Raw genomic sequence first — 26,174 nt, 5'->3', positions numbered from 1 at the left:
CCATATAAGCTTAAAGAAAAGAAAAATAAATACTTAAATACCACCACTGGAGAAAACCAGTGATAACATTTCATTTACATTATTTTAGTCTTTTCTTATGTATGCATATATGTGTTATACATGTTTTTAAATCAAGGAATAATATTGAAACTTCTGCTTTGGTATATGCATTTTTCACTTACCAATAATGCATCAGTGTCTTTTTATCATATTAAATATTTTTTCCACAATTCTATTTTAATAGATACTGTAGAATCTATTTAATAGAATATTAAATAGATGTATTTTATTTTATGAATATGATTTCATTTTTTAGACTGCTATGAATTTTCCTCCCACCTTGGAATGCTAATTTTCCTTGGATCTACAACTGAAATATCTCAGGATGGATTATTACATGAAGAATTTGATGAATTACAGAGTGCATCTAGACTTCATGTATTGAAAACCTTTCAAATTCAGAAAAAAAAATAACAATATATTACACCTATCAGTGATTGTGGCAGTTTTTTTTTTTAATTTAATTTTATTGAGATTGTTCACATACCATACAATTATACAAAGATCCAGAGTGCACAATCACTTGCCCACAGTACCATCATACAGCTGTGCATCCATCACCACAATTAATTTTTTTCAATTTTTAAAACACTTTCATTACTCCAGAAAAGAAATAAAGAGAAAAAAAGAAAACTCAAATCCTCCCATTCCCCTAACCATGACCCCTCAATTATTGACTCATAGTATTGGTATAGTACATTTGTTACTATTGATGAAATAATGTTAAAATACTACTAACTGTGGTACATCGTTTGCAATAGATATTTTTTTTTCCCTATATGCCTCTCTATTATTAACTTCTAGTTATAGTGTCATACATTTATTTAGTTCATGAAAGAGATTTCTAATATTTGTACAGTTAATCATGGACATTGTCCACCACAAGATTCACTGTTTTATACATTCCTATCTTTTAATCTCCACCTTTCCTTCTGGTGACATATGTGACTCTAAGCTTCCTGTTCTATCACATTCATACACCATTCAGCACTGTTAGTTATTCTCACAATAATGTGCTACCATCACCTCCGTCCATTTCCAAACCCTTAAGTTCAACCTAAGTGTTCTGCACGTAATAAGCAACCACTCCTCATTCTTTAGCCTCATTCTATATCCTGGTAACTTATATTTTATGTCTATGAGTTCACATATTATAATTAATTCATATTAGTGAACCATGCAATATTCGTCCTTATGGGTCTATCTTATTTCACTCAATATAGTGCCCTCAAGTTTTCTTCATCAACCCGTTTTTTTAAGACAGTTTTGTTCACCCACTGTACATTCCAGCCTAAGTAAACAATTGATGGTTCCCTTTATTAATCATGTATTTATGTATTCACCACCATCACCATTATCTATGTAAGGACATCTCCATTTCTTCCACAAAGGAGAAAGAGTCAAAGAAGTTAGAGACTACAGAAAAAGAAAAAGAAAAAGAAAGAAAAAAACGACAGCTAAAAAGCAACTAAAGGAAAGACAGAATTAAACTAAAGTAGAATAAAAGAGTCAGAAAACATCACCAATGCCAAGAGTCCCATACCCCTCCCTTATGTCCTCCCTCTCATAGGCATTTAGCTCTGGTATATTGCCTTTGTTAAAATTAAAGGAAGCATAATACAATGTTTCTGTTAACTATCATCTATAGTTTGCAGTGATTGTATTTTTTCCCCAATACCACCCCATTTTTAACACCGTGCAAGGATGACATTTGTTCTCCCTGATGTAAAAACATATTTGTACATTTTATCACAATTGTTGAGCACTCTAGGTTTCACTGAGTTATGCGGTCCCAGTCTTTATCTTTCTTCTTTACTTCTGGTGTCCCACATGCTTCTAACCTTCCTCTTTCAACCATACTCACAGTCATCTTTGTTCAGTGTACTTACATTGCTGTGCTCCCATCACCCAAAACTGTTCTCCAAACCTCTCACTCCTGCCTTTTCCTATCTATCTGTACCACTCTTTTTAGTGTTTCCTGTAGAGCAGGTATCTTATTCACAAACTCTCATTGTCTGTCAGAGAATATTTTAAGCTTGCCCTCATATTTGAAGGACAGTCTTGCTGAATACAGGATTCTTGGTTGGCAGTTTTTCTCTTTCAATATCTTAAATATATCACTCCACTTCCTTCTTGTCTCCATGGTTTCTACTGAGAAATCTGCACACAGTCTTATCCAGCTTCCTTTGTATGTGATGGATCGCTTTTCTCTTGCCGCTTTCAGGATTCTCTCTTTGTCTTTGACGTTTGATAATCTGATTAATTGTCTTGGTGAAGGTCTATTCAGATCTATTCTGTTTGGGGTATGCTGAGCTTCTTGGATCTGTAATTTTATGTCTTTCATAAGAGATGGGAAATTTTCATTGATTGTTTCCTCTATTATTACTTCTGCTCCTTTTCTCTTCTCTTCTCCTTTTGGGACATCCATGACACATACATTCATGCGCTTCATGATGTTGTTCAATTCTCTGAGACGTTGCTCATATTTTTCCATTCTTTTCCCTATCTCTTGTTTTGTGTGTAGGATTTCAGGTGTCTTGTTCTCCAGTTCCTGAGTGTTTTCTTCTACCTCTTGAGATCTGCTGTTGTATGTTTCCATTGTGTCTTTCATCTCTTGTGTTGTGCGCCTTTCATTTCCATAGATTCTGCCAGCTGTTTTTTCAAACTTTCAATTTTTACCTTATGCTTGCCCTGTGTTTTCTGTATATCCTTCATCTCTTTTGCCATATCTTCCCTGAACTCATTGATTTGGTTTTTGATTTGATTTAGCATATCTCTTTGAAAATCTTTAATAGATTGTTTCATTAAAGTGAAACAATATCTCAACAGCATCTTGATTGAGGTGTAAGTTGTTCCTTTGACTGGGCCATATCTTCATTTTTCCTAGTGTAGATTGTAGTTTTCTGTTGTCTAGACATCTGGTTTCCTTGGTTACCCCAATCAGATTTTCCCAGACCAGAACGGATTCAGATCTCAGAATGGGGTTATATTCGGTTTCAAGTCTCCCTGAGGGTGTGTCTTAGAGATTGACAGACTTTCCTGTGAGGGCTCTAGCTGCTGTACTTTTCCTAACCTGCCCAGCAGGTGGTGCCTGTCAGCCTGTCGCTCCCAACTAGTGTAAGGAGGTGTGGCCCCTTTAGTTTCTGTTTTGGCTGTTTTCCTCCAGGCTCTGAGTTCTGGTTCTGAAGGGAAAACTGGTAGTAGAGCTGGGCCCCACTTCCTTCCTCTCAGGGAAGATACACCCCCTAGGGAGTTATCATCTGCATTTGAATAGTTCCTCTCTCTCTTGGACTCTGTTATCTCCTCCCCTATCTCGGTCAGAGTGCTGCAAACTGAAAATGACTGTGGCTCTCACCACTGAGCCCCTCAGTTTGAGAGAGAGAAAAAGGACAGAAAGCCCCATTTCAGAGCCGTTTCACGGCCTTCCAGTTTCACCCATTGACCAGATAGCACCTGGTCTTCTGGGCTCCCCCTCCCAGGACAGAGGAGTCCTCTAGGTCTTTAAGGTCAGTCATCAGTAAAAGCCTCTGTTAGCATGTTGGGTGTTTGTAGCTTGTATTCAGTAGTCCATATTTGTTAATTAAATCCCTAGTTGGAGCTGGGCTGAGCTATATTCACTTACTTAGAGAGTGCTGCTTTCTACCACAGCAAGGTTTTGCAGCTCAGCCCGCCATGGGGGGAGGGACTCCAAGTACGTTTCCACAGTTTTTACTTATAGATTTTATGCTAAAATCTCAGGTATTCCTCCCAATCCAGGTTTGTTTATGATGTGTGGGCAGTCATGGTTGCCCCACAGCAGTTATTCCAAATTATTTACTAGTTGTTCCTGGTTGTTTATTAGTTGCTCCAGGGGGCTAACTAAATTCCATTCCTCTCTATGATGCCATCTTGCCCCTTCCCTCTTAAGAAACTGTGGTAGGTTTTAAAAAAGAATAAAGCTGTGCCTCTAAATATTTTGCCATCCCATACTCATCAGGATTTGGCCACTGCCCACCTTTGCTTGCTGAACTCCTATTGGAATCCAAAAAATATGCTGTACTCCAGCCAAAATGGCAGATTCAGCTGTACTCTTTTGTAGGTCTGTACATTTTTCCCATGCCATTTTCTTGACCTTGAAGTGTCTATTCATCATCTTTAAAAACTAAAATGTATCTACACTTCAAGATCCAAATTAAAAAAAAAAAAATCAGTTCTCACATCACAACAGGAGGCAATTTCTTCTACCTTAGAATGTTGGCAGCATTTATTGTTTGCCCTGTTCATGCATCACTTGCATGTGTTAACTTATCCTGTTTCTATCGTAGCCACTAATTCCGAGCATATCCTGCATGAATGCACTATCATAAAGAAGTTGTGTGCAGCGACAAGGAAAAAAGATGTGAACTTTGGATTACGTGATAATTTTTATATCCCTTAGATAAATTTTACATTTCTGTAATTTATATGTATTCTTAGGAGGTCTTCTACAATTAAAATATTATTAAATAGGCTCGTAACCCAGTCATAGATTTGAATGTGAGAATGCTTATAACTTTTCAAATCAAAGTTTCTGAGTCTGTACACTTTTGTTTAGCAATAAACAGACTGCTTCCACTACCTTCTGGTAGCTTTTTAATCATTGCATTCTTAACACTGTTTGAAAGACTTTATAATTCTATTTTAATTTCTATGCTAGACTTTGACGTTTGTTCACCACATAAAAGATAAGTCCCATCTCCGAAGGAAGCAGATACTGAGAAGCATCCTCATTTCCTCCTTTGTTTCAGGTAGGTCACAAACTCTTTACTGCCCACAATTTATTGGATGAAAGACCATAAATTCCAAATCAGTTTGAAGCCAGTAGCAGACGCCCACATCCAAGATCCTGTTTTCTTATTTGGCTGCATAGTTTGATGCACTCTCTGAAATAACTGTCCTGCATTTGGATAGGCACCAGGATCTTGACAGTGAGCCATTGCCTGGAGAGTATTAGCCATGAGAATATTAGAAAATATACCATTTCCAGATCATCTTCCCACCCTCATTTTCAGTTGTGCAAGAAGCAATTCATTGGATGGGTAGGTGTGGCAAAAAGAAGAGCCAGTTGCAGCTGACTTTGACATGAGGTTAATTACTTACACTTCAACGTAGGTAAGAAGGGTAAGGTCTCTGCCATTTATTCCTTTCCTCTTTCAACCCTCAAATAACTGACTCAGGAACTTAGGCAATATGAATTGTCAGGTCTAACTGCCCATTTTGACCTCATTGCTTCAGCGGTAGCTCCTTTTTGTTTTAGCCAATTGATTGTGATTTGAAAAAAAATATAAAAAATCTCTTCAATGGGCAAAGTTCCTATACCCAAAGCATAACAGAGAATTGAAGCAATTATCCAGAGAGTTTAGGGAAAGACAGAAAAGGATTTCCAGACAGTTAAGTGAAATAGAAAATTAATGCATGAAAAATTGAAAGCATCAATTCTCATCACAGTTCAGCTCTTCCTTTGCAAAAGGCTGTAAATGATGCTCCTGAGATGAAATTCAAAGAGATAGGATATAACTAAATGCTGTTCATGTATCCTGCTTGATTTAGACCTAAAAAAATCTCAAAGTTTTTGCCTTAATCGATCACCAGTCTCTGTTTTACCTCTGCTGCAAAAGGCTACATCTACAAATTCTCAACCGTTACCTAATCCAGGGTTATTCAGGGATCTACTCTCCAGGCAATTGAGTGAATGATTGGCAGGTAGTTTTTAGTAACACCCTGCCCTCACTTTAATTGCCCTCCTCCTTCTTTATTCCTCCAAGTTCCTCTCCTTTCCTACCCTTTTCCCCATTTACAGGAACCCAATGGGATATACCCTTCCCTGGCCTCCTAGGTCTTCCTGTTCCTTTGGGGCATTAGGTCTACATACCTGCTGTGTATACCTGTCTCTCATAAGGCAATATTCACTACCATTTTTGTTCAAATGCCTTGCATTAAATATGATGTTAGTACACTAATAGGTTAAAGCATTATCCTACAGGTTAGACTTTTACATTTTAAGGGGAACTGGGATGCAACAGGGACCTGTATCTTCCAAAATCTTAAACCACTGGAGTTACACTAGTGCGGTAATTTCAGGCACCATGGATAGGGAATGAGGGATGATTGCAGAACAGGCACTCCTCTCACTGCCCATAAAACACACTCCCTGTGATGCCTGTTAAATCCAACTCATGTTTTATGTCGTTTTGTCTTATTCTGAGGTTGAAATACACTGTCGTTATGATGTCAGGCACCTTCTTTATATCTTCCTTACCTCTCCCACCTTTATTAATCACTTTGATAATTGCTTCTTATAAAAGTCTGGCAAGGAAGGAGTTCCTTTTACTTCCACTATGCATAAACTTCTAAACTTCTATCCTTTCCTTTTCTGCCCACCCAAGGAAAAGTGGTAAATGAACATCTCAATTCTCCTTCTCATAGGAAATAGCAAAAGAAAATGCCAACACCAATGGCCTACCTTTCTGACATTTCTTTGTTTCAACTAATGTCAAGGGAGACGCCTTTGGAGGAAAAAGAGCCCAAGCTTTACTTTTAAAATAGACCTGGGTTTATTTTAATTCTGATCCTTATCCATTGTGGCAAATTTATCAAGATGCCTGATCTGGGCTCTAGTTTCATTTTCTCTAAAGTGGTGGTAATATTGTTTACCTACCAGGATTGTTGGGATTAGAAAAAAATGTTTATGCAGTGCCTAGTGCTGTAAATACACTATATTCAGTGAATATATCGTATTTCAGAGCACTGTACTGAATGTTTCAGGAGTTACAGAGATGAATCAGGTACAACTACTTTCTTCAAGATGCTCACAGGCAAGTGGTGAGTTAAACTTGTGCTGAAACCACTATGATATAGATTATGAAGTAAAATCTCATGGCAGAGAAGAACAATCAGCTGGCTTTGTTGAGTTCAGAGAAGAGAGTGAGGTTTTCTATTGGTTTGTTTATTTCTTTCTAGATTAAAGTATTAGAGAAGTCTGCATGGAGGTAAGCCTTGGGGAGTAGGTGGGTGTTGAATAAAAAGAGAAGAAGAACACATTCAAATGCAGTCTGTAGCTTCAGCTGGAGATAGGAGGCCCAGGGACCAAGCATTAGAGGCAGAGCAGGGTTGCTCAGAGGGCCCCTCAGGCATAGTATTATTTCATCACTTCTGGAAGGGAAGCACTTGAAAAATAAGTTATTGTATGTAGACATGATGTTTTGGCATTACATAATTGCAATGTACAGATTGATAGAAAATTTGCCTCTTTCCTTAGAAATGTCTGAAACAATTGTGCTCCACAGTAGCACAGTCCATTGCATCCATTCCATTAGTATTTCAAGAACATGTTTTGAATAATAGAATTAGATATTTTTTTTCTCTCCAAACCAAGGAAATAACAGAATTAATCCTGTTCTTATACACAAGAGCTTTTGAATCAGATGGATTCAATTAGATTCCAGGCTCCTTGTTTTATTAGCCATTTGTCTTTGGCAAAATCCTTAATTGCTGTAAACCTCAGTTTCCTCATCTATAAACATAATATTTCTACCTTCTACCTAGTAAGACTATGTTTGTTAGAATGAAATAAAGGCATGGATGAAAGCAGTTAGTACAGTGCCTGGAATGTAGTAAATATTGACCATTATTTTCATTATTATGCTCTAGTACTTAGCAGGAAACCTGGTTGTGGAGCTGCTACTTTCATAGCAGTCATGAAATCAAAAGACTTATTGGTGTGACTTGACGAAAACCACCCACCCACCTCCCACTTCTGCTTTACCATCCAGGAAGTTAATTCCATTTTGTTCCTAGGAGAGGCATTAGACATTTTTCCTTTGGGTAAAAGCAGTGATGGCTTTAGGAGTATTATCGGAAAATTGAAATAATTTGTACTAAGTTGCTGACATTCTTTACAATACAAACAGATCATGTTTTTCCTCAGCCAGCTAAAAGTAGGGCTCTAAGGAAGAATATGTTTTGATAAGATTAGGATGAAGAGTCTCATGTGGCATGAATGCAGGTGAGCAGACGCAGGTGAAGGGCTTGGAGAGAGGTGCTGGGCAGTCCTGGAGAGCTAAGTCAGCATGACAGACCCAGGAAGAAGGTTTGCTGGTTTGAAGCCATTATGTACCCCCGAAAAGGCCATGTTCTTCAATCCATTCCTGTGGGGCAGACCTATTTTGGGTGAGTCCTTTTGATAAGGTTGTTGAATTCAGAAGTGATCCACCCACCTCAAGGTGGGTCTTAATCCTTTACCGGAGCCCTTTATGAGAGGATAAAAGGGAGAAAAGACCCAAGAGAGCTGAGAGAAACACACCAAGAACTCAGAGAAGGAAGCACCCAGAGAGCCTGGAGAGAAAAGCCCCAGAGAGCTAAGAGAGAACCCTCAGAAGTTCAGAGACGAGGCCACGGGAACCAGAAGCTAAAAGCAACGAGACCCAGGAGCAAAGGACCAGCAGACGCCGGCCACGTGCCTTCCCATGCGACAGAGGAGTCCCAGATGCCAGCAGCCTGTCTTCAGAGTCCAAGTATCATCCTGTTTATGCCTTAATTGGGACATTTTCATGGGCTTAGAACTATAAATTTGTAAACTAGTAAATCCCCATTGCAAAAGCTAACCCATTTCTGGATTATTGCATTCTGGCCTCTTCGCCAACCTGAAACAGATGGGGTAGTCCAAAAGGGCAGAAAAGGACGCAGAGTGCAGGGGTCATGCTCCTGAAAATAATTGACCAAGGGCATCACTTTCTTGCAGAAGTTTGCCTCAGTCACTTATTATATATATATATGTCCATAATGACAGGGCGTTTGTGGTATAGTATAACACATCTGCACAGGTTCTTATCATTCCTTGGGAAAAACAGGTCAAACCACACTTCAGCTTTGCAAATAGAATTCTAGTGATCCATGCATTCACCTCTCATTTGTTCTAGAAGAAGAAATTCCCTGATTTAAGAAAACTCTGATTTCTTGAGGAATATTGCTAAAGTTCTTTTTGTTTTTAAATACCCAAGGCAGGGATGGAGTTTGCCAGTGATTTTTAAAATGTATAAATTATGTGGAGGTTTTGAGAAACTTATAGGTATTAACTGATTTAATCCTCATAACAACTCTATGATTTAGAAACTACTGTTTTGTCTACCTCTCAGACAAAGAAGCTGAGACAGATAAATGAAGTATATGCCAGTTCACAAAGTGGCTATACTTTGTGGTGGAGTCAGGATTCAAACTCAGGCTCTCCAGTTAGGGCTTCCTTGCTCTTAATCAATGAATTTTTTTAAGCAACTACTAGGCACAGCAATACACTATGTGTCCCCACCCTTTTTTTTTTTTTTTTTTTTAAATCTGTTTGGATCCCAATGACAAAATCCATGGTGCCAAGAGAGTAAATATATTTCTGTGAGAGCTGTTTGATTTTGGTCCTAGATGCTGCTTCTGTTACGCTCATGTAACAAATGAAACAGATGCTGTTAATCCAGAATTGATTGACATTGTTCTTAATTGGATAATCTTCCAGATATCTCAAAAAGTACCATTTTTCCTAAGCTCCTTAAACTATCATAATTTCTACAAGTGAAATATAAATAGGAGTAAAATTTATTATCAAAAAATCCCAAGGATATCTTGTTTCATTTTAAAAAGAAGCCCATATACTCATTTTTTTAGAAGAGCTAGAGTATTTTTCTTCCTTTTAAAAAATGTGTGTGTGTGTGTGAGTATAAGAATGGATTTACATATATACTGTGTATGATATATAAGATATATATACATGTATATCTTAAAACATATCACAATCACACATACATATACATATGATATATATATATACACAACACACACAAAAATATATTAAAATGCCTCATATATATGCATATATGCACTAAGTGTCTGCTATTATTTGTTCACTGCCCTTGGCTGCCAATGAATTCTGGTACAGATTGGGGGAGATGGAGGATGGAGAGCATATTGTATAGACTCTGAAGTTAGATTGCCTTGGGCAATTTATTCAAGCTTTTAAAAGACTTTGTTTCTTCATTTGCAACACTGAGGTGTTATTATTATTTGCAGGGTTATTATCAAGAGTAAAAGAACCAATACTATAAAATATCTGGCATTGTACCTAGCATATATTTAGAGCTCAATAAACATAAAAATCCTTTATCATCAGTATTAGACCAATTTCAATGAATATTTGCCCTGGTATTATTAGTATTAGTTTTAATCTTAGTATTGAGCCAGGTACATAAGAAACTTTTCATGGTACAGAATATCTGGTCCCATATTGCATATTTTGTGTAATTTGAAGCTAGATATTGTAATTTGAAGTATGGTTACAGGACATCCATTAATGCTCTGCTAATGAGAATTTAGGGGTTTACCTTAAAAATTCCTCTTCAATTATTTTCTGAATGTTTTTGTTTTTCTGTGGAAATCCTAGACTCTGCCTTGTATGGTGTCTCAGAGACTTGGGCACACTTCATTAGTACAACCAAGTTTCTGTGTAGTAACAGAAGATAGTGGTACTTTAGAAAAGGACTTCAAATTAATTTCCAAGCAGCAAGCTGCTGTGCACTGTCCATCACTGTCAGACACTCCATCCTTCTTACGTGACCAGGAGTATCAACTAATGCTTCTAGCGAGAAAACTGTTTGCCAAATCCTGCCTCTTTAAAAATGGGCTCCAAGCAGACATCACATAATGAGCCTGACCTCATCTCTGCTCTCATGAATGATCTATTAGCAAACCATCAGGTTGTTCATTAGCTACTGTTTCTTCACACCTTCTTTGGGGCACAATATGAGATTCGCTTTCTTTAATTTTGTTACACATAAGTCAATTTGTAAAATTTTAAAGAAATATTTTAGCAACAATTAAAAATGCATTTTAGCAAAGGCTTTTCTTGATGAATGAATGGCTAGTCTGTATCAGCCTTAAAATTCTTTTGGAAAGTAGCCAAAATTATTTTCCTCTGCACAGGAGAAACAATTAAAATTATGTTAATGCATTGAGAAAAATTTCTTTTAAAGTACTCTGGTCTTTTTCACTATCAACTTTTGTTCAATCCAATGATTTGGTGGTGTAGCAATTCTAAACCTTTCTATGGCCTTGTATTTAATGACAGTGGGATTCATTCTACCTTTACACTTAAACGTAGATGGTATATTTTACTCACAGCTCATTATTCCAAATCATTGCATTTCAAAGACAATTTGGTGTGTGGATGTTTGTAATTTTTTAATAGAAAGTATGCCAAATGAACTTGATCAAAAAAGAATGTATGGTATCCATTCAAAGTGGCTTGAGTTCCACTATTGTATCATGTAATTCATCATTTTTCCCTCTTTGAATCTACAAGGTCTAACACTTAGTTCTCTGGATTATAACAGGGTCTGAGACTATTTATATTTACATCTTACCTAAGTTCAGCTCCTTCTGTCCTGCAAGACTTTTTCCAAGTCTTGGACCTCCACTAGTCTCAATTTTTCCCCTCAGTAAAACTATGATAGTACTATTTCCTCCCCCATAAGGGAACATGAAATGGAACAATCCATGTTGAGTGCATTTCAGAGTTCCATGCATGTGGTAGAGATCCAGTAAAGTTTTGCTGTCATTCTTGTTATTATTACTGTAGAATTGTGAAGGGAAATCTCTCTGCAACAGATTGTGATGGTTCTTCAGAGATTCAGGACCAGTAAAAGAAATGCATCTTTAATTCCCCTGGAGGCACATATAACACAGGGCTATTATCCAATAAACACACACATGTTTTTGCACTTGCTGCACAGACCCAGGATAGACTTTCAGACCTGAGATTGTGCTGACTATAGCGGGAAAAATAAATATTGAAAATCGTTAGTAGGGAAATCACAATTGAAATTCGTATACATCGACACAATGGAAAGAATCAGAAACACAAGAAAAGAGATGTATGGATGGCATGTGGTGATTGCTAAAAGGAAAAGAATGACCCCTAACTTTCTGTTTTAAAATCTAAATATTGTACATAGTAAATGACTAGTGGTCTTAAAAATAAACAAGCTCAACTTTTTCTTTTAAATGTCTTGATAAGAAGGAGGGAGTATAGAATGTAAATGCCTGCATCTCCAGTTAAACAAAGAGCAAGTGAACATATAATATATTGTCAGGTACACAGTTTTATTTAGCAGAGGGGTAATATATTCCAGATAGCAAACAGGTAGCTCTAAGCTGTGTTTAGGTCACATGTTTTGCCAGCACTTCCCAGTGTTGGATGGGTTAAAGGCTTAAAACAGCTTGAAATATTTTGAATATTTAAAAAGTTGAATATTTTATATAAAAATCTGGATATTATGTAGGTGGCTTATTATTAAAAATACAAGCCAAATAAAGGAAGGAGTAGCACAAAGGAGACTTATGTTAATGAACAGCTATTTATCTTGAATGTTACATGAAGTTACATATGTAATAAAATTGCATAGAATTATGTCCACTTGCACAAATAAATTCTTGTACAACTGGTTATATCTAATAAGCTCCATGCCTTGCAACAACATTAATTTCCTGGTTTTGACAGTGGACTAGAGTTATGCAAGATGCTTCTCTTGGTGGAGATTGGGTGAAGGGGGCACCAGACCTCCCTGTACATTTTTTTTCAACTTCGTGGGAGTCTATATTGTTTAAAAATAAAAACTTAAAAAAATACAAGCTGAAAGATTCTGGCAACAGGCTTTCCAGAAGCCTGGGATTTAATTGTCTGGAGATACATAGCAGGTGCCCCCTTTATATAACGTGTGGAAGGAAGGAAGCAAGGGAGGAGGGAAGATAGGGAGTAAGGAGGGAAGGAAAGAGGGAGGGAGGAAGTAGAGCAAAAGAAATGAAGGGGAAAAATGTATCATTCCAAAGAAATATAAAATATATGTGTTAGAGTGTATACAGAATATAAACAATTGATTATTTCAAAAGAAAACAAGAAGGAAGGGAGAAACAGCATTGATGGGGAGAATAAAAAGAGAAATAGAATACAATGTTAAAACAAATCAAAATATCTCATAAACCAAAATAACTGTGTACATAGGAAAAACATAAATGGCTGAAATTATCAGATTGGATATACATGTCTAGATATAAGCCATTGATAGGACACATATATAAAATGTAAGAATGTGAAAATATTAAAAATTAATTTCAAGCAAATATTAAATAAAAGAAAGCTGCTGGACCTATATTAAAATAGGCTTTGTAATCATTGCATAAAATTAATGTTTCACTTCTCCAGATATTATGCTAAAATCCTAAAATTTTATGTGCATAAATGCTTCAACATATATATAGCAATTTTGACAAAAATCACAGGAAGAAATTGACAAATCCTCTATCCATGGGTAAGATTTTAGCATACCTGTTTTTGTAAATGATAATCAAGCAGATTAAAAAAATGAGAAAGGAAATAGAATAATTTAACAACTTAATGAATAAGCTTGGTTTAATGGATAGATATAGAACACATGTCTAGTAGGTAAAGAGAACACATTCTTTAAATATACCTACAGAACATTTGGGAAAACTTGTCATGTACTCTACTATAAAGAAAGTCTCAACATATCTCAAACAATTGATGTCAACATTCTGACCCCAATTCAATTGCCTGCAAAATCACTAGCAAAATAAAAATAACATCTTCCTTCATTTGACCATTTAAAAATATACTCACATATCTGAAACAAAGAAAAAATTCGTATTGTAATTTTATAATGTTTATAGAAATAAAGAATAATGGAAATATTTCATGTCAAAATGTGAAGTGTGCAAATAAAGCAGTATTTGCAGGGAAATGTACAGTCTTAAAATATTCACCATAAAAAAAAGACAGACAAAAATTTATGGGAGCAGTAAATGCAAAGAAATAAGCAAATCATAAAGACAGGAGATTGTTACTTAAATAGAATAAAAATATGCAATAGAGAAGGTAAACAAACCTAAGTTGCTTCTCTGAAAAAGAAATTGTCAAACTTCTAACAAATGTGGTTTAATCCATGACAAAACAGTGGAAATAAAAACCATAAATGTAATAGATTGGTAAATAAATGTTGGTAAGTTCCTGCAATGGAATGTTGCAAATGAATGAACTAGATTGTAACAGTCATATGTATTAACAGGGATGAATCTCAAAGACAGACTTTTGAAAGGAAAAAGAAGTTAGTGGAGTAATACAGCATCATACCAAATATATAAATTTAAAACATGAAAAGACAGTTATATTTACTATTTAAAGCTACATACTTAGGTAATAAATATTTAAAGAAGTGCAAGGAACTACTAATACCCCAAAATCAATAGAACAAACATATCTGGGTAAAGAGAAAGGTAGGTGGATGAGAAAGGAAATTTGGGTAATCAGGAGTCTTCAACAGTATTTGTAATATTTCATTATAAAGCTAAATGAAGGGTACATAAGTATTTATTTTAATATTCTTTACACCTTCTAGCATATCTGAAATATTTTAAAACAACAACAAAAACAAGAGGTTTCTACTCAAATTCACCTCTGGACATCTCTACTCCCCACCCTGAAACTGAATTTGAATGAGAACGTTTGGAATTTGTTTTTCCCTACAGAATTATTATGAGGAGAATAAAACATTTCTTTTTTAAAAATAGTTTATTAATAGCACCCAAAATCACTCATTTATTTTCTCTGCTAGTAACACGTGGGTGTTTGAATTTATGAACATGGATCCACACTCATTCAGAGGAGACACCATGCAGACATTTTTATTATAATTATAACAAACACCAGACAATTTCCTGCATCTCTGGCTTAGAAATTTAAGTCTCATCATTATACAAGATGAAAATAAAAGAATGGAGAAGAGATCTATGAAACCAAAGACCAGACATGCATCGTAAATGGTTCTAAACTGCTTTGAACTCTTCATAATGAGAGTAGAAATGCTGATGCTCAAGAAATGATTATTTTTTACTTTAAATTAACATCACTTTATTCATAAGTGTCATATTTCACATTTATTCTCTCTGGCATGGCAAAATACTCCTGGTGTTGAAGAAATTGGGATAATACTGAAAAAACTACAACAACAAGAAGAATAAAACACATGTTTAAACAAGCAAAAATTTCAGGGGAGATACTGTTGTACTCTTTGTGGAGTGTGTTAATTTTGGAGGGGTTGTACCTCTTGGGTGACATGAAGGAGTATGTTTTGGACACCAGATGGCTATTTCAGCCAGAGAAGTATGCACATTAAAAAGCTACTTGCCTCAAATGTTTTCCTTTCATTTCATGGTATATCTTTTTCTCATTTGCAGGCAACAATTGGATGTGACATTAAAATCTAAGAGTTAAAAACAGAGCCTAGAGATCATTTAAATAAACTTCTCCACCAATGTAGGGATGTTCTCTAACAGGTAGTTATCTGATCCCTGCTTGAACATTCGGGAGACAAAGAACTCACTGTCTCTGATATGGGTTATTCCATTACTGGACAACTTGATTGTTAGAACACCCACCCCTACATTGAGCTAAATTATGTCTTCCTATAACTTTCACGCCTGCTCACAGAATACGTCTATTTTATGTATTATGAATAAAGCAGGGAAACAACAATCTTCTTAGGTCAGTTCGGTCAATATTTGGGGACAGCTGCTATCAAGACAAAGACTAAGAATATGTGATCTGTATGGTTTATGGATTCAACTCTTCAGTGCACAGAGATATATACATCAATATTTACACACAAAGGTATTATCAGTACCACAACTCACATTTACTGTTGACAAAAAGGTGAGTGGATTTCAGAAAGATTTTTATTGGTGCATCACTGCAATGCCAAACTTTTAGCTACTGCAATCTTGGTAAATGGATATCATTAAGTCGGCCCTTTGGTTGGGCTACAGTTCAGGATGGCTGGTGCAGTATGTACATTTATCTCACTTTCCTCCTTACTTTTCATACAATGACAGTGAGGTTGTATAAAAGGAAATGAATTCATAACTGATTTTATCAGTGGCTTAGAGACTGAAAAATGTATAGAAATTTGTATAGGAAAGAATGGAGACAGTAGCAATTTAGAAATGTGGATGGGGGGTTATAGGAGAAAGGAAAGTGTATTTTAAAGCAGAGCTCTAACAAATCTTCAATCTTAGAGAACACGAGTAGATTCCAGGAAAGTTATCAGAGTCATATGTTCATGATTTTATTCATAAAATCAAAGACAGAACCACATCCCACTCTACTGCTCATTCAGAGAGACCAGCCACAAAATATAGACTGGAGAGTTTTTGTCTAATGTAATTGAACAAACTATGCAGGGTGGGCAAGGATTCAGAGCAAACATCTTATTTTGGCATAAGACAGGAGGTCTGGTGGTTATGGGCTGCTCGTATGCTCCTACCCATGCAATCTAAACTGAAGCCTGCCATTGACATGTGCCACCCCTGAAACAGAACTCACCATAAATTCTATTCTATTACAGGATAATAGAACTTACCTCACCATAGGAAACCAGGATCAATAGCTTATATTAAACACAAATTCCTTCACTTATAGATATAAATTGAGAACAAAATATCCCTAGAAATTTCAGGAAGCCAAGAACAATAATAGAGAAGCATCCTGATGCACATATAGGAAAAATAATGCCAAAAGAAAGGGATTTAGGGAAGTAGCACAATGCGTTTGATAATCTATAGTTAATATTCCCACACAGATTCCAAAAGATTCTGCATTAACGAAACAAGATAAAGCTTCCATTTTAAAAAGTTATCAGTGAATAATAAGTTGTTTCTGGAACCTATAAATGTGATTCCTGGAAAGAAAGAGTATTAAAGGAGGGTTAAAAAAATAAAATCAAGGAAATGTCTGAAAAGGCAGAACAAAAGTCAAAAAAAAAAAAGAGGAAAATGTGACAGAAGACATCAGAGACATTGGGGTTCAAGTTCCATTTGGGGACACCACCACCCAACGAATAAGTATTTTAGAAAAAGTAAGCTGAAAAAAATGGAAACAAGAAACTTACCAAAGAATTAACTGAGTATGTTTCACAGTATTTAAGACCAAATATCTGATTGAATGGGTCAAAGAAGTGTCTAGAATGATGGATGGAAAAAGATCCATCTCTAGACATATTCTCGTAAAATCTCAGGATGCCAAAGAAGAGACTGTCTTAAAAGTGGTTGTACAAAAATTACTGTTAATAGATAAATGGACAGAAATCAAATTTTCTTTAACAAAACTGCATGATATAAAACAATGAGAAATTTGTACATTCTTTCCAAACTATCCACACTGTGTGAGAATAATACAAAATATTTTCAGATTTGTCCGGAACACTATGAAGTAAAAATGGAAATAAGAAAAGTACTTCAAGAAAGAAAACTGCACAGGATTTTTATATTTCCCGATGAGGAAATAACTGAAACTGTGTAACAGTAACCCATAGCATTCTTTGAAATTTACTCTCTAACTACTTCTTGCACTTGGAAAGTTATCACTTCTGTGAATATATGTTATATTCTACAATAAAAATATATTAAACATGCACTTAATTCAGAATTCCAAGATGACAGCTATGCTGTATAATGAGAAAGCAACTAGCCCAAATTGAAACAGGAAGTCAGGGACTATATTTTATCAAATGTTATCGTTGAAATCTTGGATGATTTTAGAGTCAGGCTGAATACTTAGGCTTCTTCTATAGGCGAACAAAAAGAAAAGCAACACAATCTCCAGAAGATAAAAGAATGGTATGGTTGAAAATCATAACCCAATTCAAAGCATACTTAACTGATGTATGATTTTGAGAAATTGGTATAATTTGAGAGAAGATGAATCATTTGACTGATATTTTCTCTTGAGGAAGTGGGAGAGACTGGAAGTTGTATTTTCATTTCCTATCTTTCTGGGCTATTTGATTTTTTTTTTACTACATATTTAATTTAGTCATTAGAGGAAATATAATAATAACCATAATAGATTTATGCACAAGTGCTTTATGATCAAAGGATCCGGGTAGGAGCTCAGAGCAGGAATGCTCAAGCAAGTATTCCTAAAGGGGATGAATGAGTGGTACTACATACGGAAGTAAGCTGATGAAAAATCGGAAGGATGGAGAACAGTAGGGAGAAGGTGGGTAGAAGAAATTCCAGCAAGAATAGTATAGATAAGGCAACAGGAATGAAATCAATATCCATTTTTCACTTATGTTAGATCTTTCTGCATCTTAGACATTGATGATACAAACTAAATAAGAAATGCCCACTTCCTAAACAATTTACATTCTAGTCAAGGAAACAGATAAATAATACAACAGTTTCAATATGGTGTTACAAGTGCCACTACTAGGAACTTTGGATGGAAAGATTTTCTGTTGAAGATAGGGAGAGGAGGAGCTGGGCTGCGTGAGAAAATTTGAGGACAGCTGTTAATATTTGGATAACGCCTGAGGGGCATAAGAGAGAGAGGTCACCAAAGACAAGTTAAAATGATTTTCTAGCAGCTTGAGGTCCTTCTTAGCACTGACTTCTCACCCCAACTACTTCTCATGCAAAGTAGAAGTACAGGTTTACTCAGGACTGGGGGTGGGGGCTGAGAAAGGGGTAAATCAGGTGATTAATATGGCATCCAGGACCAAGATGTAAGTGAGACATATGATACACAAACCAAGAAAAATGGAGGGGTTGAGGGCTTGCATGTTTTTTTAAGGTTGCAAGGACCTAATTATTGGGATGAGGGCAGAACTCAAAATTGGGAAGGCCATGGAATCACAACCCCTTCCTTTCCTATTTGCATTACTCACCTGACATTCCAGCCGTCCTTACCTGAAGTGAATACATTATATTCAAAGGGTCCTCTTAAAATCCAGGACCAATATTTCAAATGCCTTGTGATAATATGAATATCATTTACCATGGAGAGGATTTGAGGAAAAGGGCAGAAATAAAGGCCCAGGAGAACTGGTGTAAAAATCTGAAAAAGATACTTAACCTTCCTGAGACTCATTTTCTTCTCTCTGTAAAACATTTGACTTAATCTGGAGAGCATCTATTCTTCTAATAATTAATAGACCAAACCTGGGGGGAATGTAAAAATGAGTTTTTAACAGTTCATGCTGTATGTCAATATAAAACACTACCTAACCTGTATTAGGATTATATTTCATTGCCCTGCTCGATTCAGTCACTCTTATAATTATCACAGAGAAAGAGTTAATCCCAAGGATAATTTGATCATTTAGGCATGTGACCTACAAATTACTTAGTTTATCAGATTTCTATAATCAATAGGCTTCAATCACATAGATACATCCATTTTGTTTATTTCCTTTTATTTGATCAGTAGGATAAAATTCTGGCACACTGATAAGTTTTGAACAGCACGAAACAGATCAAATTCTTAATGGTTTATAACGGATGGATTTAGTCATCATGAAAATAGACATCTGTTTCTTTTCTAATATTTTCCTGAAAATGTGTACTTATTTTTTGTGTGTGCATGTGTGGAAATAAACCGGATAGTGTCTTCTGTGTGTCTTCTATTTTATTAACTGTTAATGAGAGTTATTTGAATTTGAAATTTGAGCTTTGAATTTCATTCTATTCATGCTTAGCACTCTGATTCCAAGGACTTGGTTAAATCTTTTCACTCTATATTATTAAAGTCAGCCTCCTTCCCTCCCTTCCCCCCCTTACCTATCTATCTACCTACAAGTAGTACCTGTGTCAGTACCTGTGCCAGTTTGGATCTATTAGTCCTCCAGAAAAACCATGTTCCTTAATGCAATCTTGTGGGGGCAGACTTATTAGTCTTTTGATTAGGGTGTGACCTCTTGATTGAATGTTTCCCTGGAGATTTGACCCCACCCATTCAGGGTAGGTCTTGATTAGTTTACTGGAGTCTTTTAAAGAGAGCCCACACAGAGAAGAGAGAGACGAAAACGCCCTGGGATATGCTAAGTCAGGACACACAGAAACTACAGGAGCCCACGGAGATGCTTAGAGATGCTTGGAGATGCAGACAAAAGGACGTTTGGAGACGCTAAGCTAAAAGATGAAGCCCAAAGTTTGCCCCAGAGCAGCTAAGAGAGGGTCCCCAGATGCTTAGAGAGAAATGCCCCAGGAGAAAGGAACAAGGATGCACAAGAGCTGAGAGAGAAGAACGGAAACACAACCAGGGAGCAAAGAACCAGCAGATGCCAGCCAAGCGCCTTCCCAGTTGACAGAGGTGTTCTGCATGCCACATTCTTTCTTTAATGAAGGTATCCTCTTATTGATGCCTTAATTTGGACACTTAAATGGCCTTAGGACTATAAATTTGTAACCAGATAACCCCCCCCCCCCTTAAAAAAGCCAATCCATTTCTGGTATTTTGTGTAACGGCAGCTTTAGCAAACCAGAACACTACCTATCTATGTATTTCTCCTAACAGTCTTAGAAAAAATCACCTCTCTTTTGTTTTAATTTTACTTCAAGCATCTGGAGAGATTAACTTTTCATTAGATCTTAAAAACTGATTTCTCACTATCTGGATATTAGCTTTATCTGCTTATAATACTCACACTTTGTCATTTGGATATTCTGACAGATTGATCTAAAGGCCTAGGACAGCATGAGGTTGCAGGTTGCTATGGCCTAGATGTGAATTTCTGTGGGTGAATAAGTCCTAGGCCATAACACCTGTCACATGGGCTGACAGGAGATTGCTACGTCTTCCTCTACACAGAATTACATTCCATAAGACACATGATGATACACTGGTATTCAGCTACACTCACTCTGTGATAGTGCCATAGAACAGAAAGATTGTGCAATGAATTTTTTTCTAATATACATGAAAAATTCATGTATTATCTGCTCCTCAAGCCAGAAATAATTGTTACTTATGTTGTTAAGGGTTTACTTGCATCACTTCATTAATTAACAATTTTCGTTGTATCAAGTGGGTGTAACTTCTTTAACAGATTCCAAACAGGCCATTAGTCTATTCAATTCCTGTTAGCTTTATACTTATTCATGAGAAGAAAAGGTAATATAAATACTTCCTAAAGTCAAAGCTCTGTTTGTAAATCAGTGTTTAAACAACAGGAGAAAAACAATATGATAGACATTGCTCCCTGTGATCTATGAGAGAGTCTTTCCTCGGGGGTGCACCTCCCTAGAGCCGCCATTCCTGTCACTCACTGTTGTCTTAGAAAACTGGGTCATACAGAAGATGGATGAAGCTGATTGGTCTGTTTATTACACCACTTGTTACAAATCAGGATCTAAGTGTTCTTGAGGTGGTGATTAAGAAAAAGAGAAAATTACTTTAGCCCTCATTTGCCTTTTCATACATAAGATGTTCCTTTTGTTTTCTTAATACTCCTTTTTTTTTTTTTTTTAAATACGTATTTCAGTTTGTGAAAGCTGCCGGAATGCAATATACCAGAAATGGGTTGGCTTTTACAATGGGGATTTATTAATTTACAATTTAAAGTTCTTAGGCAGTGAAAATGTCCCAATTAAGACATCAACAGGATGATACCTGGACTCTGAAGACAGGCTGTTGGTATCCAGGACACCTCTGTCACATGGGAAGGCACATGGGCCTTCGTTCCTGGATTTCGTTGCTTTACCAGTGGCTTCCTCTGTGGGTCCTCTTTTAGCTTCTCCAGGGCTTTTCTCTAGGAGCTCTCTGGGCTTTTTCTGTCCTTTATCCTCTCAGAAAGGACTCCAGTAAAAGACTGAGACTCACCTTGAATGGGTGGGATCACATCTCAAATTGAAATAACTGAACCAAAGGTCCCACCCACAACAGTTCTGTACCTGCTAGAATGGATTAAAAGAACATGTCCTTTTCTGGGGTACATAACAGCTTCAAACCAGCACAATAACCTACTTCGTCTCCCAATCTCCCTGTCAGAATTCTGAGGCCAAACTCAAAATATGTACCCCATTATCCATAGGAATGACTTTCTGCTTCTCTCCCTTCTACTCCAATTTTGAGAACCAAAACTATCTGCCCCTTGGCTGTGCTTAGACGCTGAGTACTGAGACTACCTCCCCATCCATGCAAATTACTGCCTGCATCAGGGGTTGGTAAACTTTTTCTGCAAAAGGCCAGATACTCAATATTGTATGTTACAGGCCACATAAGGGCTCTGTTGTATATTCTTTTTTTTTTTTTTTTTTTTTTACAATCCTTTAAAAATATAAAAACACATTCTCATCCCTTGCAGTATAGCTATAATTCTTCCCCCAGGAATTGTTTTCAGATCTCTGGTCCACACCAACTTGCTTTACTACTGCATTGTCTTCATTAGCATGACTTTATTATTTCAGGGGACTCTTGCTCAGGCAAATGGCTTGTTTATACATTACAGGAACTAAAAGGACCATCCAATCCTTGATGGAAAGCATCAACACAGAGTTCTCACTCTCAGATTCTTTGAATTCCATGTCTCAGAACTCCCCCCTTTGCTTTTTTTCCACCAACCCTAAACTGTTTTATTATGACCACTGACCAATCCTCATCAAGCCACCATCACTACCCCATTTGCTTTAAAAGTTTCTTAAAGCCAAACTTCCAAATCTCAATAAACTGGGATCTTGCTGTCCTTCCCAGAGACACCACCAAAGCTCTGTGTAGGTAGCATTTTCCCTCACCTGCGATAAACTCAGCTTTCTGCTATCAATAGGTCGTTTTGAAAAGGCTGTTTCGGCCAGATATGGGGATCCAGTAATAAACATTCTATTCATGGTTCTGGTTCTATAACAGTGTCTCTCACAGTTTGCCTTGCCTTATAATTACATAGGTTTATGTCTGTCTCTCTACTTATCTTTAAAATTGATGCTATCAGGAATCATACATTGATTATTTTTTATTATGTATTTTGTACATAGTAGCTATTAAGTATTTTTGTTATATAGTAGGGTAGTCAATGATCTTTATGGAACCATATTTATTCAGTTCCGCTCTTTCTGTTTCGCACGTAGGGCTTTGTCGAGTGAAAGCATCTTTCATTTCTATTCATGTACGATTCAAAATGAAAAGGAAAGATGTTCCAAGAGCCATAATTAAACCTCTTAAAATGTCTCCAAGAATAAGCAATGCCATTTCTCCACAGGATATTTTCTGTGAAAGTAATAGTATTTTGTGTGTGTCTGGATTTTTTTGTATTGCATACTATTTCCATGACTGGGGATCAGGGCATCCCACAGTGCAGATCCATTCAAAGGAACACTGCATTTCTTCAATTTGACAAGATGCAGAGCGAAAAAAGAAACAGAGAACATCCCTCACTAAAAAGTAACACAGCCTTCCTGACGTGTGCTGATGGATTCAAGGCACACCAGGCTGTTCTACTACCTGGGACTAATGCCTAATTACCCGGGTGTGCGCTTTCGCTGTACCGAGATCGCAGGGAAAACAATGAATATTTCCTCAGTGGAAAGGAAAAGGCGGTCTCCTTTTTAAGCAGGAAGAGTTGTCAGAAACCAACATCTGAACAGCTAATCTCTTGGGGAATGCTGTTACATGACTGCAAATATCCCCTTCCATTTTTTTTCTTAAGCTGTATGCAGGTAAACCGCAGTATGTGAGTCACAGCCTATGAAGATAAAGCTAAGTGTACATGATCAGAGAAAAGGCTGGAGTTAAAGAGGCCAAAAAAGTTAAACTGATGCATATTGAATTAATATGCATACTTGGTAGGGTCTGCTAGGTAATAAGGCATACACTTGATACCATTCACATATAATTCACACATAATTAAGTCTTTTCCTATCCAAAGGGAGTACCACCATTTCTGGGACTCTAAGGGAAAGGTGTTGCTGAAAGGGTGTTTCTGAGGCTCTTCCAGCTTAGGAACAGTCTCTGCTATCTAGCCATATTTTAGAGAAGAGCATGGTTCTGTTGTAAACCATCCCACAAGAATGTAACTCACAGGTTACCATATGGCTCTTAAAACACACAGCTGTTGGTTTCCTCTATGTTAAAGAAATAAAGCATATACATGCAGAGCTTCTTAGAGACAGGCCTGTAGTTTGATTCCACGGAAGACGTAGGTGACAGATTACACATCCAATAAATAGGTGCATCTGCCGCAGCTTTTCCTGGCCCAGAGTCAGGAGATTTGCCATCTCACTGCTAGATTCTTTCCCCTGAACTTTGCCTTGCTTGACCTGGCAAATCCAGGTAGGGGCGAAGAAGGGGCAAGACCGAAGTAGGATGCATCAGACTTGGGCTATGGTGAAGCTGGGGCCACTGCCACAGGCTCTGCTTTGCTGATCCTCTTAAGAAAAAATCTCCCCAAACTAAGCAAATCAGGGTATTGAAATAAACACTGGATTCCTATAGCAGTTGTGCTTAGATTAATAATTTCCCAACATGACTTAAAAGGGGGAGTGGAGGCTATTGTAATACATCAATCCTTGCTATAATATACCCCTTCTTTTTCCAGAACGTCCCTACTCACTGATTCCTGTTATAATCATGTTTTAAAGAAAGCAATTATATAGACAACAGTTTTTACATTGTTCATTTGATAATTTCATGAACTATGTAGGTTATTCTAAACATATTCATAGACATTTTCCATAATTTGAAATATGAAATTCTGATGAACAGCTTTTTCTCTCTTTCTGCACTGGTTTTGGAAAGGTCATGTTAGAACAATGTGATAAGGGGAATCTTTTACCTGACTGAGAAATTTTGAAGCAGTTCAGTGCATCTGAAATAACAAATTGTCCTTGGTAGCAGTTCAATGAATATTTACTTAAGTTTTAAAATAATATGTGAGAAAAAAATCTCCATAAGCAGATCAGTGAATACATGAATTGTGTTACACTTACAAAATGGAATATTACTCAGCAATAAAAAGGAAGGAACTTATGAGTCATGCAATAGCATGACCGAATCTCAAAATAATCACGTGGAGAGAAATAAGTCAGAATTCCTGAAAAAAGTACATACTGTATGATTTCATTTATATAACATTCTGGAAAATACAAACAATTCTATGGCTACAGAGAGCCCATCAGTGGTATCCTGGGGATGGAGACTGAAAGAAAGGATTAAAAGGGGACACAAGGAAACTTTGGGGAATGCTGGATATGTTCATTATCCTAATTGTGGTGATGATTTCATAGGTGTATATATTCACAGGTGCATTTATTCACAGCTATATATATAGATCATACCTATAAAATTAGACATTTAGAAATGGGCTGTGACATTATACTCAACTAATCTATAAAAAAATATCTGAAATATCATTGATGCATCCTGTTAAGTTAAATAAAGCAGGTAAGATAGACTCACTCCTTGGAAGCTATATAATTTCTGAACTTTTGATACTTGTAAAATAAGAATACTGTGGGTAGAGTCTTGATACAATTCTTATGGGTATGTTATGAGGCAGGAATGGAGAGCTTTTCCTTAACAAGGATAATAGTACCATAATACAAACAAATGATTGTAACTTAGGTTAAAAGCAACTTATATTTAAGATACATACAAGGGTCGAAGATATGATATTTGTAATAAAAATATGAAGAAGATTAGTCCACTAATAGAAAATAGAACACTTTTAAAAAAGAAAAAAAATAATGAATATAGGACATTTATCTCAAGGATAGCATAAGTATATACAAAAAGATAATTAAACACTGAGGAAATGAATAAAGACTTTCATTGAATATTCTCATGCTGAAACTTTTGGAAAGTTTTCTATAAAAGACAACAGAACCCTTCTTTACAAGAGTTAATAAATGCAATTGCGCAAAATCAGGAAAAGGTTAAATCTGGCTCATGGGCTCTAGTTTCCCCAGGCCTGTTATTGTGACATCAAAAATAGAATGGAAAATAATTTTAAAGATTGTTACTTAAGAACCCTCATGGATTGAATTCAGACTGTCATTTAATTGGATCACATTTAAAAATACCCTTTGATTTAAAAAAAATGAGTCTCTAGAAAGATAATGAACAAAAGAAAGATAAAGAAATTACTAATTATGAATTTTCAATCATTATCAAGAGAATTATTTTTAGGCTGACGTGTTCTTTGTCTCTTATAAAATCATATCAACTAGGCTTATGTGTTAGGCCAATTCAGTTGTGAGAAAATGCAGTAAATTCAACA

Source organism: Choloepus didactylus, chromosome 17 (assembly GCF_015220235.1).
Source record: "Choloepus didactylus isolate mChoDid1 chromosome 17, mChoDid1.pri, whole genome shotgun sequence".
Lineage (NCBI taxonomy): Eukaryota > Metazoa > Chordata > Mammalia > Pilosa > Megalonychidae > Choloepus > Choloepus didactylus.
This window is presented reverse-complemented; position numbering follows the sequence as displayed.